This window comes from Erigeron canadensis, chromosome 3 (assembly GCF_010389155.1).
Source record: "Erigeron canadensis isolate Cc75 chromosome 3, C_canadensis_v1, whole genome shotgun sequence".
Taxonomy (NCBI): Eukaryota; Viridiplantae; Streptophyta; class Magnoliopsida; order Asterales; family Asteraceae; genus Erigeron; species Erigeron canadensis.
Genome location: NC_057763.1, coordinates 26,115,335 through 26,128,240, shown reverse-complemented (window position 1 = coordinate 26,128,240; position 12,906 = coordinate 26,115,335).

The window sequence follows — 12,906 nt, the reverse complement described above, 5'->3', positions numbered from 1 at the left end:
TGTTCCGACAAACATTTCTCGAGAACTGCGATTCTGTCAGTAAACTGCCAGCAACCAACTGCGACTCTTTCAACATATCTTGGGAATACTCATACTCTCGACATAATCCACGAACCAAGAGATTTTTTCGTTCACTCATTTCCTCTGATGTCAGTTCCTCCTCCATAAACTTACGAGCAGTGTTCCCTGAGAAAGATATTGAGGGTATGATAGCAGAACTCTTCCCTGAGAAAGATCTCGACATAAAACCCCTTTTGTTTGTTGAAGTCGTCCGAACCAAGAAAGAGGGAGAGAGAGGAGAGATTTTACAAGTCTAATTGTCTTGTGAATGTGTGTGAAACCCTTAAGCCTTAACCCTCTATTTATAGGCTTAATTATGAGGGTTTTCAACTTGATCGGCAAGAAATCCCAAGGCCTAGAAGCCTTAGAATTTTCGGCCCTCATAGGTGGAATTAGGAAACAATACAAATTCCTAATTTCACTTAAGTCCTCCTCTTTTAATTAATAAACACATATTACACATTTAACTTTTGTTTATTAATTATTTCATGATTATAGTAATCAATATATTACATTTAATATACTAATTAGTTAAATAGAGTTTACGTGTCATTTTGTGTGACCCCGTAGGCTTAAATAATCCAGACATGCGTTTATTTTACGTGATTATATTTCAACATTATTAACCAATTCAATTCTTACATATACTAATACACTTTTTAAAAGGATAATAATTTATACGACACTATTATTTAACCATACACCACCAAACAAATATTACACGATTGTATTCTACAAAATTTTAAAACATATTTGGTACAAACATATCAAGAACAATACTCCGAGGTCTAATATGTAAGTTACTTGGCATAAAAATGAATATACTAATTAGCAAAACATGACTTTGGGGAGAAAAGAGTAAGTAGATCGAAATATCGTCGAATGGTACGTAACATGAAAAGTAAACAAACATAAACCGTTTACACAATGATAACATATATATAGATTATTTGTTACTTCAAACTTAAAGCTATGAAGTCAAACTTTATTTTATTTTTTATTTCGCATTAATATCGATAACCTTTGTTGTTCCCTTTCCCTTTCGACCAACGTCCCTTGGTACCGCTATCGTTAACACACCATCTTCAAGGTCTGCAGTTATCTTCTCCAAATCGGCATTCAGCTGCAAATTCTGTTTCGCGCTTAATTTGTCCTTCAATATGGAATGGCCCTTATTACCGTTCACTTTCAACAACACTTCCACCTCTATCTTTATATCATCTTTCTTGAATTTACTAGGGACGTTTATGGAGTAAACGTGACCTGATGAAGAGGTTGAGTGATGAGATACATTATGGCACATTATTCTTGTTGGCATGAAGAGTTTGTTAGTTGCCATTATTTTCTGTTTTGGATGGTTTCAAACTTTCAATTGGCCGGTTTCTTATAATTCAAGTGTGATCATAGTTGATGTGTGGGTATATATATAGGCGTTTAGTTGAGTTAAAGGAATGATAAAGAAAGTCAATCCATCCAAAAGTCGTTTTTCATATAAAATATATAAACAATTGTCTTACTTGCATTATTTATTTTCTAGAAAATTACAATTTTGTCCTTCAATTTGGCAAGAATTTTTCCTAATTAATTAATGACGATCAGGATTGATCTTATTATAAATAATATAAATTATAAATGACATGGAAACTTATAAATAGAAAATTAATGTAATAATGACAAATCATACAAAATTTTATATGACATTCGTTTACAATTGTCAACTAAGAGAAAACATATCTTCTGTTAGTTAATAGTTATATAGAGATATATATCATAAAAAAGTGCGAAATAATAAGAATTGTTAAGTATTTTAATGTCGGTGTGAAAGAATCATGATACAAGTGATTAGCTATTTTAACGTCACTATATTGGTAATTCTTTTTAGAATATTCTTTTTTATCTAGCTTTCTTTTTGGAACTTTTATATAACACATCAAATATTTATTAAAATAATAATTTAATAACAATAATATATACAGATAAATAAATTTATAAAGATGCATATTTCTATATATAATAAAACAAGATTGTTTCCTATAAGTATATTTAGAAAGTTTTTGTTGTGGCAAATCTATATTTCGCCTTCAAATTTTTTTTTATTTAATGATGATGTCATATATAAATAAAATAGAAATAACCCTTTACATGTTTAATAAAAGTATTAACCATTTATTTAAATAAAAAATTATCTCTAATATAATATTACAAATAAAATATTTTTTTTATTTACTTAATGCGGTAGTCATATTTATTTTAAATTTTTTTTATTGTGCTAGTTGATTTATTAACTATATAATTATGGTGTTACTTGAATTATTAGATTTATATCAAGTTATAATCTTTTAATAACAAACATTATATATAAATTTTATAATTTTTAAAATTTTAATTAACATGTCCGGATTGATTAATTAGTTCTCTTAGTAAATAAGATTAAACAATAGACATTTATTGTAATTATTAAGGAAAAAAAAAAGATAAATATATTTATAAGTAGATAGTAAATAAGATTAAAAAAGATTTGGTGGACGGTGCGGTCCAGACCTTTCATTATCTTTCTTGTAAAGGATTAGGTGGACTTGTATAAATACTAGCGTTGTACCCGCGCGATACAATGGGAAATAAGAAAAAAACATCGGTGGTTTGATAGTGGTTTGTGGGGCGGCGGCGATGAAAAAGAAAAAAAAATAAGCCGGCGGCAGTGGATGGTGGTTTGATGGTGGTTTTTGGGGCGGTGGTGGATGGTGTTTATGGGGGGAGAAAATCAGAGAAGGGGGAGGGAGAGAAAATCAGAAATCGGATGAACGTATGTGTGTGTAATGAGCATGATGGAGAAAAAATAGGGTAGTGTAAATTAGGAGGGCATAAAAGACATTTTAAAGGTAGAGGTGTTAAAAGGGGGTGGGGTAGTTTGCTTATTAATGGAGTGTAGATGTGGGGATGAGAGAATAAATATATGGGGATGGGAGAGGAAGATTTTTATAGAAATTAGGTCAAAATATTTTTTTTGTCTCTGTGGTTTTTCGAATAAACGTTTTTCATCTCTGTCGTTAACTTTTTGCTAAAATCATCCCTGTGGTTTGCATTTCATCCTTGGATCCGTCAACCCTTTCACGTGCCTTGTACGTGAGGGGTATTTATGTTTATTCACCCATTTTCATGGTTTGTCCCTATGGTCAAGTGCAAAATTCGTCCTAATGGTTTGTCCTTTTTTCATTTTTCATCCTTGTATTTAACAAATCTCCAAACAAAAATTTAATCAAAACCAAAACAAACTCAAATTGAAAACATATATATACCTACATATGAGGATATAATTTAATACCGGTAGGTACGGCTAATTTAATTTATTTTATTTTTTAAAACAATGTTATAAAACTTACTACAATTTAACAAAAATAGTCAAAATATAATTACAATTCACTCATAAATTAATATCAAATAGGTACTTTATAACAAAGTATAAGAAAGTTCACAAATTACAAAAAAAATTACATTAAAGTATTATAAAAATAATTTTTTAAAAGTTCAAAAAATTAAAAATGAGAATACCGGAAATACTAGAACGGTAATACCAAAAAATACCGAAAATAGTTGTTTCGGGGTACCATTCGATACCGGTATTACGGATAATACTACCGGTATTTAAAACATTGTATATACATGTCTGCATTTGAAAGTGGTTGACCAGATCCTCAAATGTAGGTATATAGGTTTTTGTTTTTTTTGGATTACATTGTTACTGGTAATTTTTGTTTGTTATGTTTTGTTTGAAAACTTCTCCCGGATTTGTTAACGGCAAGGATGAAAAATGCAAAAACGACAAACCACGGGGACGATTTTTGCACTTAACTCTATAAAAAGACGAAAATGTTCCTCACGTGACTTGCATGAGAGGGAGTTAACGGGAAAGTTATAACGGCAGGGACGAAATGCAAACCACGGAGATGAGTTTAGCCAAAAGTTAACGGTAAGGATGAAAATTGTTTAGTCAAAAAATCACAGGGACGAAAATAGTAATTTGGCCTAGAAATTATTTGGGTTATTTGCCGATGCATATAAGGAGTTAGGAACGATAAAAAGTTCAACAACAAAGAGGTGATGTGTCCCATGAAGATTGTTTAAAACATAAAATTATTAAGATTTTTTCTATAAATATTAATATACTAATATATTTGGATAATAATTATTAAAATTTTTAGTTTATACTTAAATTAACAACAACATCATCAATTTTAATTTGATAAAATCAAGAGCTATGATTGATTTATAAGATATTAGGTCAGTTGTATTTTATAATATATATATAAAATTTTTTTATTATATATCATACAAATAATTAATATGATTATTTTAATTATATAATTATTTTTTTAAAACACAATCTCAAACACCCATTAAATCGTATGTGTGTTTTTAGTTGATTTTACTATACAATGTTGATTTATGATTATTCTCTAATGCTGTGTTCTTGAGTTTTTTGTTGAAGAGAAAGAAAGAGAATATGAAGGATTTTTAAAATATTTATGTTCTTGAATTTTATTAAAGAGAAGAAGAGAAAAAAAAAGAAAGGAGTTGGAAGGAGAAATCAATACATTTTGGTTATAATTTTTTCCTTCCACTTTTGGGATGATTTGGAAGGAAGAAAAATTCACTTTATCTCTTCCATTCACCTCTCTTCTCTTCTTTCCCCTTCCTTAAAAAAAAAACTTAAGAACATAGCATAAGAGATAAACACGTACAAAAGTTCAAAAGTATAAAGGAAAAATATTTAGGTACTCTAAATATACATAGCCAGTGAAAAATCATCCCAGGAAGAAACAACCTGTTAAGCTATTGATATTCAGCGTTCCGGGCTATATAATGTAAACTTGTAAAGTTTGGACCCATTACATAATGTAACGTGTCGGTTATGCGGATTTTGGCCTAATTACGTAGAGGTGTCTTAGACCGTCGAGTTTATCATCATATTCAATTCCAAACCGAATACTGGGTTTGAATATATAATTTGGACACGTAGACTTGAATGGTTTGGTTGCTAGATTATTTTTGGGTTTGAATATATAATTTGGACATGTAGACTTGAATGGTTTGGTTGCTAGATTATTTTTAAAAGATGTTTGATTGCTAGAGTATATAAATAAATGCATGAATTACGTTTCTATGGGGATTATATTTGTACATCAGCATGTAACGTCGGCTAATGGACTTTTGTTCATGTGTCAAAAATTCCCAAATGAAACATTATATGGATTTGATTACACCTTTAAACAATATCCAAGACCAATGTGCAAACATTAGTGGATTTGTTTGCACCTTCAAAGCATATATCCAAAGACTATATTTTTTTGTTGAATTAAAGGGAACTTTGTTAATTAAATTATTAAGTAAATATATTGGTTAATGACGTATATATCACTTGAAGAGAAAAATTGGTACAAAATCCAATTATGTTTTTTTTTTTTTTAAACATTTATCTTTATTAATAAAAAGAGAAGAAATTAGCAAGATTTGAGATTACAATGGAAGATACACGATGAAGAAGAGTAGGTAGAAAGTCAAGTTGGTATTTATGAATCAAAATTAATACGAGTACGTAAGAACTTAGTATGTCATCGATTCACGTAGATTTCTGACATCCTCAATGATATCATCATTCTAGATGGGACTTTATTAAAAGAGTTAGGATATTAATCAGTGCAAAAACTTATGCTCGTAATTGGTTTATTAGATGGGACTTTATTAAAAGAGTTAGGATACTAATCAGTACAAAAACTTATACTCGTAATTGGTTTAAGTGTAAGTATGTTTTGCTAAAAAAGTTGCTCAATTTATTTGAATTGTTTTTTATCGACCGACAAAATTTTTACCAAAATTGCTTTCTATGTACCTTTGATAAAACTAGGCAACTAGCTAGTAGCCAGTGACTGATAATTGGTAGCTAAAACTTTTTAATAAATTTAAGTATTTGGAAGAAGAGCTAGAGGCTTTAATAAATTATGCAAAGTAATAAAAATGGACATAAATAAAAAAAATTCTTATATGAAAATTTGTGTGTATATATAAAATAAATAAATTTAAATGATCTAACTTAATTCATATAAGATTATAAAATTCATGATAACAAAAAAGCTCATATAATGTTACTTATATTAGATTATAACCCGCGTAAAACGCGAAAAAAACATATAAAATAACTAATTTTGTACATATAAAAAACTCGCACCAAAAAAATTAATTAAAAGTATAAAAAAAATTAGAGAGAATGAAAAATAAAAATAAAAAAGTTATAAAAAAATATTAAATGGGGAGGGGAAACAATTATGATTATCTTCTTGTATCTTTTTCTTGAGTGTTTGTATCTTGCATTTTAGATATATGTTGTATATTGCACGTTTGGTACGGAGAAATTCAGTGAAATGAAATAAAGCAGAAAAATGAAATTGATAGAGAATTTAAGTAATTTTCTTTATTTGGTAATGACAGAGAATTAACCTGAGAAATCTGAAAGAAGTAAATTTCATTGTTTGGTAAATAGTTGTAGAGAAATGAAATTTAGTTCTAGTTATAAGTTTTTATAACTATTATTATTTTTTATACTTATATTATCTTGTAATTTGAAAACTTAATAAAAGAAGCAACATTAAATTTTAGAACAACCCATACAAAGTACAATACTATCAAAGTAATAGTATTGCAATACCAAATATTGACACACATGATAATGATCTCATGGCTAAATGTATACAAAACAAAATGCACAGCACGAATACATTTTCGAACTTGAACTTTTACTAACAAATTACATTTAAAATATCAACCTAATCAAACTACACATATCACCTTACATTTTCCTTAAACCATCGAGCTATCAAAATGAAAATGAAGTTCCATGATAACCTCCAAAATACATATCAGAGAGACAAACTGTACGGAGTAATGGTAATACTAATTGCACCGCAGGCAACTGTGTATCAAAAACTATGGAGTTGGGTGAGCATCGGAACAAGTTCATCGCTGGAAGGGCGATCAACAGACATATCAGAGAGACAAACTACCGCAATTCTTACAGCCATCAACATCTCATCTTCCTCCATTTCTTGTCCCAAAAGACTCTTATCAAGAGCCTCGCGAGCATACCCTGTTTCTACAAGCTGTCTAAGCCACATCCCAATCGCAATTTGTAGCCTCGCATCCCAACCCATTTGCAGCATCAATAATCCGTCCTCCTCCTCATGGCGTCTTCGAGACTACCAATTGGAACATAATCATGAACCAAAGAAAACCTACTACTAATAGTAACAGCAAGTTGGAACTTAAGCAAGAATGGTCATTAGGATGCAAAACAAACAACCGCAACAACATCGTTCGTGCAAGAAGACCACTTACGATATTAACATTAAATTTGATCTTGCGTTGAGATTCATGTCGGGTTTGACTAAGACAATCATCATCAATCACCAACAAGGCAATAACATCATCGAGATGTATCTTCAAGTAGAGAACTAAGAACAAAATCAAAAACTTGTGAGCATCACAATAGTTGGTAGTGCAAATTAAAACAAATAATAAATCAGAAGTAGAAACATTAAATATATAGTCGGCTAGTCCAAATCAGAAAAAACAAATACAGATCGGAAATTAAAAAAAGAAGCTGAAAATGACTTGTAATGGCTCTAATCGCAATAAAAGAAAGAAAAATCGAAAAAAAGACAATATAGATACCTCTAATTTATGGAGATCCAAAGCAAACAACCATGGAATTAGATGAGATGAAAAGAATCTCAAAACATCGCCGGAGACAAAAAGGGCCTAGGGTTCTCTCAAATCTATATTGAATGTGCATGTCACGTGATTTATAATATATACTTTTTTTTTTAGGTATAACCAATTTCTCGAGTAAAGAGGCACGGAGAAATTTTATGAGGGAAATTCATTTCTTCACAAAATGAGTGGAAATCAAAATGTGAAGGAACGACATCTCCGGGAAAATACATTTCTCCGTGTACTATATTCTATGACCAACCAAACAGTGGAAAACATTTCATTTCCATTTCTCATGTCTCATTTCATATCTTGTATTTTAGAATTGAAAATGAAGACATATTAGAGTAAATGATGGAGCAAATTACACAGTAATATATACGAATTTCTCGACAATTTTCATAACGCTTTCCATATATCTATATTATACACACAGAAATTAAGTAAGAGTATCAATCAAAAAAAAATATCTCCATTTATGAAAATATGAACTTGTTAAAATATAGAATATGGATCGAAGTTTCAAAAATTGTTTTGCTAATACAAAGTAAGAAAATCTGAAATTTGTTTTTAGAATGAATTCATAGGTTTTTGTAAATCACTATATATATGTGAAAAAATATTGTTTTAAACAATTTTTTGTAAATCACTAATACAAATCAAGTCCTTAGAACTTTATAAAAAGTCATTTGTCAGATTGTTAGCAATTTTTATTATCTAAATCACCATATAACATATATATTACGAAACAATTTTAAAATTGAAAAAAATAGTGAAAAATATAATTTTGAACCTGATGGATCCAATTATTATTAGAGATTAGATTTGTAGATGAGATTGCAAAGGCATAAAAGAAAGAAAGAGTGAAAGACTATTAAATTGTTAAGGATGCAAGTAGATAAGAGTATGTAATTAATTTTGTGATGAAGTTGAAGGACTAAAACCGTCTTTAACTAAAACTACAGTTAAAGGTGATGTCATCATTCTAATCAAAGGGTAAAAAATAGAGGATGATATTTGATGAAGGACTAAAATCGTCTTTAAACTATAAGAAAATGACATGTGGTATCCACTAATTCTTTTTCTTAATCTTGTCCCCTAATTTTGCCGCATATCTTCATCTAATAATTAAGATGATTTTTAAGCCATAAGTTTAGGATAGTTTATTATTTCTTTTTTTATTCTGGCCAAACGCCTGCCAATTTCCATTGAAGCGCAAAAGCAAGCTTTTTCTTATATTTTTTTCTTTTCTATACATTTACTAGTTACATTTGAATTAAATAAAACATAAGTTCATCTTAATAACATCTATAAGTTATATTCAATCATCTAAAACTGAGATTATAAACACTGTTGATGGATCTAAAACTTCTGCCCCTAATTATATCTCTGGGTGGTCGCCCAGTCCGTCCACCTTCAGGGTTGGCACTGTCGAAGTTGAATACGTTCCAATACATTACGGGGGTTCTCTAAGATGGTTATGAGATTGATACTGTATTAAGAAGTTATTATTTATGGTATGATTTGGTCGTTATGGTAACCACATATTGTCGTCATTGTTTAGAGTAAAGAAAAGCTATTTTTAAAAGTCATTGAACATCTTCAATCATATTCTTTCTTATTTGAAAAGAAACTTGGTGCCAAAACCACTCATGTGGCATATGAATGATGATTAAACAAAAAAAAAATTCAAAAGTGTCCATTTCTTCTGATTTTGATTTGATTGAATCTGCTGTAACAGAAATTAGAATATTGATCCCACTGAGATTAGTTGACTTATAAAACAGGTCGAATAACTAGTTAAAAAAAAAAACCTAAATGATGCTTAATGTGTATAAAAAATTGCATCTTTTCATATCAAAAATTCACCCTCTGAATTTTATCGTAAATGTATAACAATTTGATACACCATCATGAAAGCTGACTTCGTTTAACAACACCCTATAAAAAATAATCTTACACCACCATCTTGAAATCTCGAAAGTGAAGACTTGTGATTTCGAATCTTGTTTCTATAATTTTCAAATTATTCTCCTTTTAAACCTAATGATAGTTTAGACCTTAGTGCCTTAGGCCGGTGCCAACCCCGGCGTGAAATCCTCTTCGTCACTCGTCTTCCCTCTTCCCGCGTTGGCACGTACTCGGCGTGAGTCCTCTTCCTCACCCTCCCTTCCTTGTAGCGCCGAGCCAAGATGAGGCTTTGTGGGGTCCGTGTGGGTCAAAAGGTAACAGAAACAAAACCTTTTTTTTTAATTTGAAAGAATAGATCGTTGGTGGTTTATTTTATTTTTTTTCTTTTCCACCTTTTATTTAAATAACACTACTCACTCTTTCAAACACACAAACATACATTATTCTTTCAAACTACAAACACACACATATACTCTTTCTAATCCTTTCTTAATCATCACCTAATCATGTCTCAAAATAATGAAAATACAAACCAAAATCAACCCTTTCAAGATATGTGGCAACAAATTCTCAATTTTCCGCAACCGGCAATGTCATCAACCAATCAAAGCCAAACAAGCCACCTTTCAGGCCCCTCCAATCCCCCCATATGGGTCCTCCGGCAAGTTATGTCGTTAACCCATATTCACAACCATTTTATAACATCATGAACTACAACCCAATTATGGGTCACAATTGGAACGATCCTCAAAGGATGGCATTAGCTCAAGCTCAAATGGCTTTCGATTTTCAACAACAACAATAACAGAACCCTCAAAATGCACCCGAGGCGGGTAGCGTCGCATCGGCTGATGATGAAGTAGAAGAAGTTCAAACAGCGGGGCGGAGAAGGCGGGGCAAACAACCAGCAGAGAAAAGAAATTAGGAGGATGATGATGTGGAGCTGTTGGCAAAATGTTGGGTGCATTATTCGGAGGACCCGATCGTGGGTAAAAGTCAAACGGATGTCATTTTTTGGAATAAAGTGTTAGCAATGTTCAACAAAGAGACGAGACACGACTCTCGTACCAAAAGCCAAGTTCATGGAAAATGGAGTAAGATTAAAAAGACGGATAAGGAATTTGGCGCGACGTACAATGAGGTTTCCTAGCACAGTCGACAAAGCGGGGCGGATGTCAAACAGGTGTCCCAAGCGGTCATAGACTTGAACAAGAAACAAACAGGGGAGAAACATTGGCATTACCAGAAGTGTTGGGAGCATCTTCAAAAGGTGGTCAACTTTTGGAACAACAACGCCTCGATGAGTAGGCCACCGACTCTGGCTGTTGATTTGACTGTCGATGATTCACCACGTGGTGCGACCCCAAATCAAATGGGACCCTCATTTGAAGGGTTATTTGGTGATGACCCAATTAGGCGACTAGTGGGTCGCAACATAATCCGTAGGTTGTCTAGTTCGTCTGATGCAACATTTAACCGGTCGTCGGGTTTGGAAGCGACCCAAAGTATTACTGAATATGTTCGAATGCAACAAGAAGCTTTGGAAGAGGCACATGTTAGGGATGCCTTGAAGTTTTTGGCCAAGCCGATTCCAACGAGTCTGTCGAGGAAAGATTTAAAGGCGCACATGTCATATCGAAAACACTTGCAAAAAAAGTGGGGGAGCAAGTTTTATGCTGATGCCAATAACGACGAGGAGGACGACGAGTAGTTTTAGATGATTTTATTAATGTAGTTTTAATTTTAGTTAGTGATGTTTTAATTTTATCTAGTTTTAATTTTAATTGTAATGTGTGACTTATGTAATTTGTTTCAAATTTAGTTGTAATGTGTTTTATTTTTATTAATGTAATGTTTTTTTAATAAAATTAAGTTTATGTTATTTTCAGATAAATATAAAATAAGAATAAATAAAAGTTGAGTAAGAGATGAGGAAGAGGTAGGGTTGGTAGTGAGTAGGAAGAGGTGATTTAAGGAGAGAGAAAAGTTGATGTGATAGTGAGAAAGAGTCAGAAATAGCTGCAGGGTTGGCTGAAGAGGTGATTTAAGGAGAGAGAAAAACTGATGAAGAAGAGCCAGGAAAAGCTGTAGGGTTGGCTGAGGACTTACCTAAGTATAATTTAATTTTTTTCCACTTATTTTTAATTATCATTTAGTGTCACATCATCTTTTTCTTATTAGTTGAGACTTGAGAAGTACATGTGATCAATGATTCCACTCCAAACCCAACCCCTCTTTTTTTTCCATCTCTACACCATAAAAACATATCACATTTTCCTTGAAAAAATAGTTGAGAAATCAACACTGCCAATGGTGTTTTAAAATTTTTTTTAGAAAACAATGCGTTGAGAGGGTTCATATTGGTTAAATGTTGTACTTTGTTTTTTTTTTGGAAGGTCAGTTTCGATTCAGACGAACTGAAGACAATTTTAACCAGCAATTTGTTGGACCTCCAACCTCTTTACATGAAAAAAATATCATGAGATGATTTGTTTCTTAGATATTTGGAATATTATGTAACTTAAAAGTTTTGGATATTATTAATTTGATTTGATTTTTTGTTAAATTGAGATTGGGATATTTTATAAGTATTTAGCAAAATGGAATGAGATAACAGTAAAAAACTAATTTTATGAGAATATTATAACTGTATAAATATCCTTGGCTCGAATACTTATTGAGCTTTCCATATATTATGTATATATTTATATATATAATTCTTAAATAGTAAATTTCTAATTCCACAAGGGCTGTTTGTATAATTTTTGTTATAAGTAATATATATTTTCGAGCCGAGATCGAGTCATGTTTATAGACACAAGCCAAAATCGAGCCTTTTTCGAGTCGAGCTCGAGCCGTATTGTAGGTACAACAAGTCGAGCTCGAGCCTACACACTGAAAGCTCGTCGAGCTCGCACCGAGCAAAAATTGTTCGAGTCGAGCTGGAGCCATGCTAAGCTCGAGCTCGGCTTGACTCGATAACACCCCTACTCCAAGAGTAGGGGACTTGCGCCATGTCACCATAGGAAAATTGTTAGAAAAAGAGAGGAGTGGGGCTACTTGCAAGGTGGGGGGGGGGGGGGGGGGGGTTCTGACACTTGTCACATCCTAATCATTTGTTTTTTCTTTTCACCTCTTTTTTTTTTTTTTTTTTTTTTTAAATATCCATCTTTC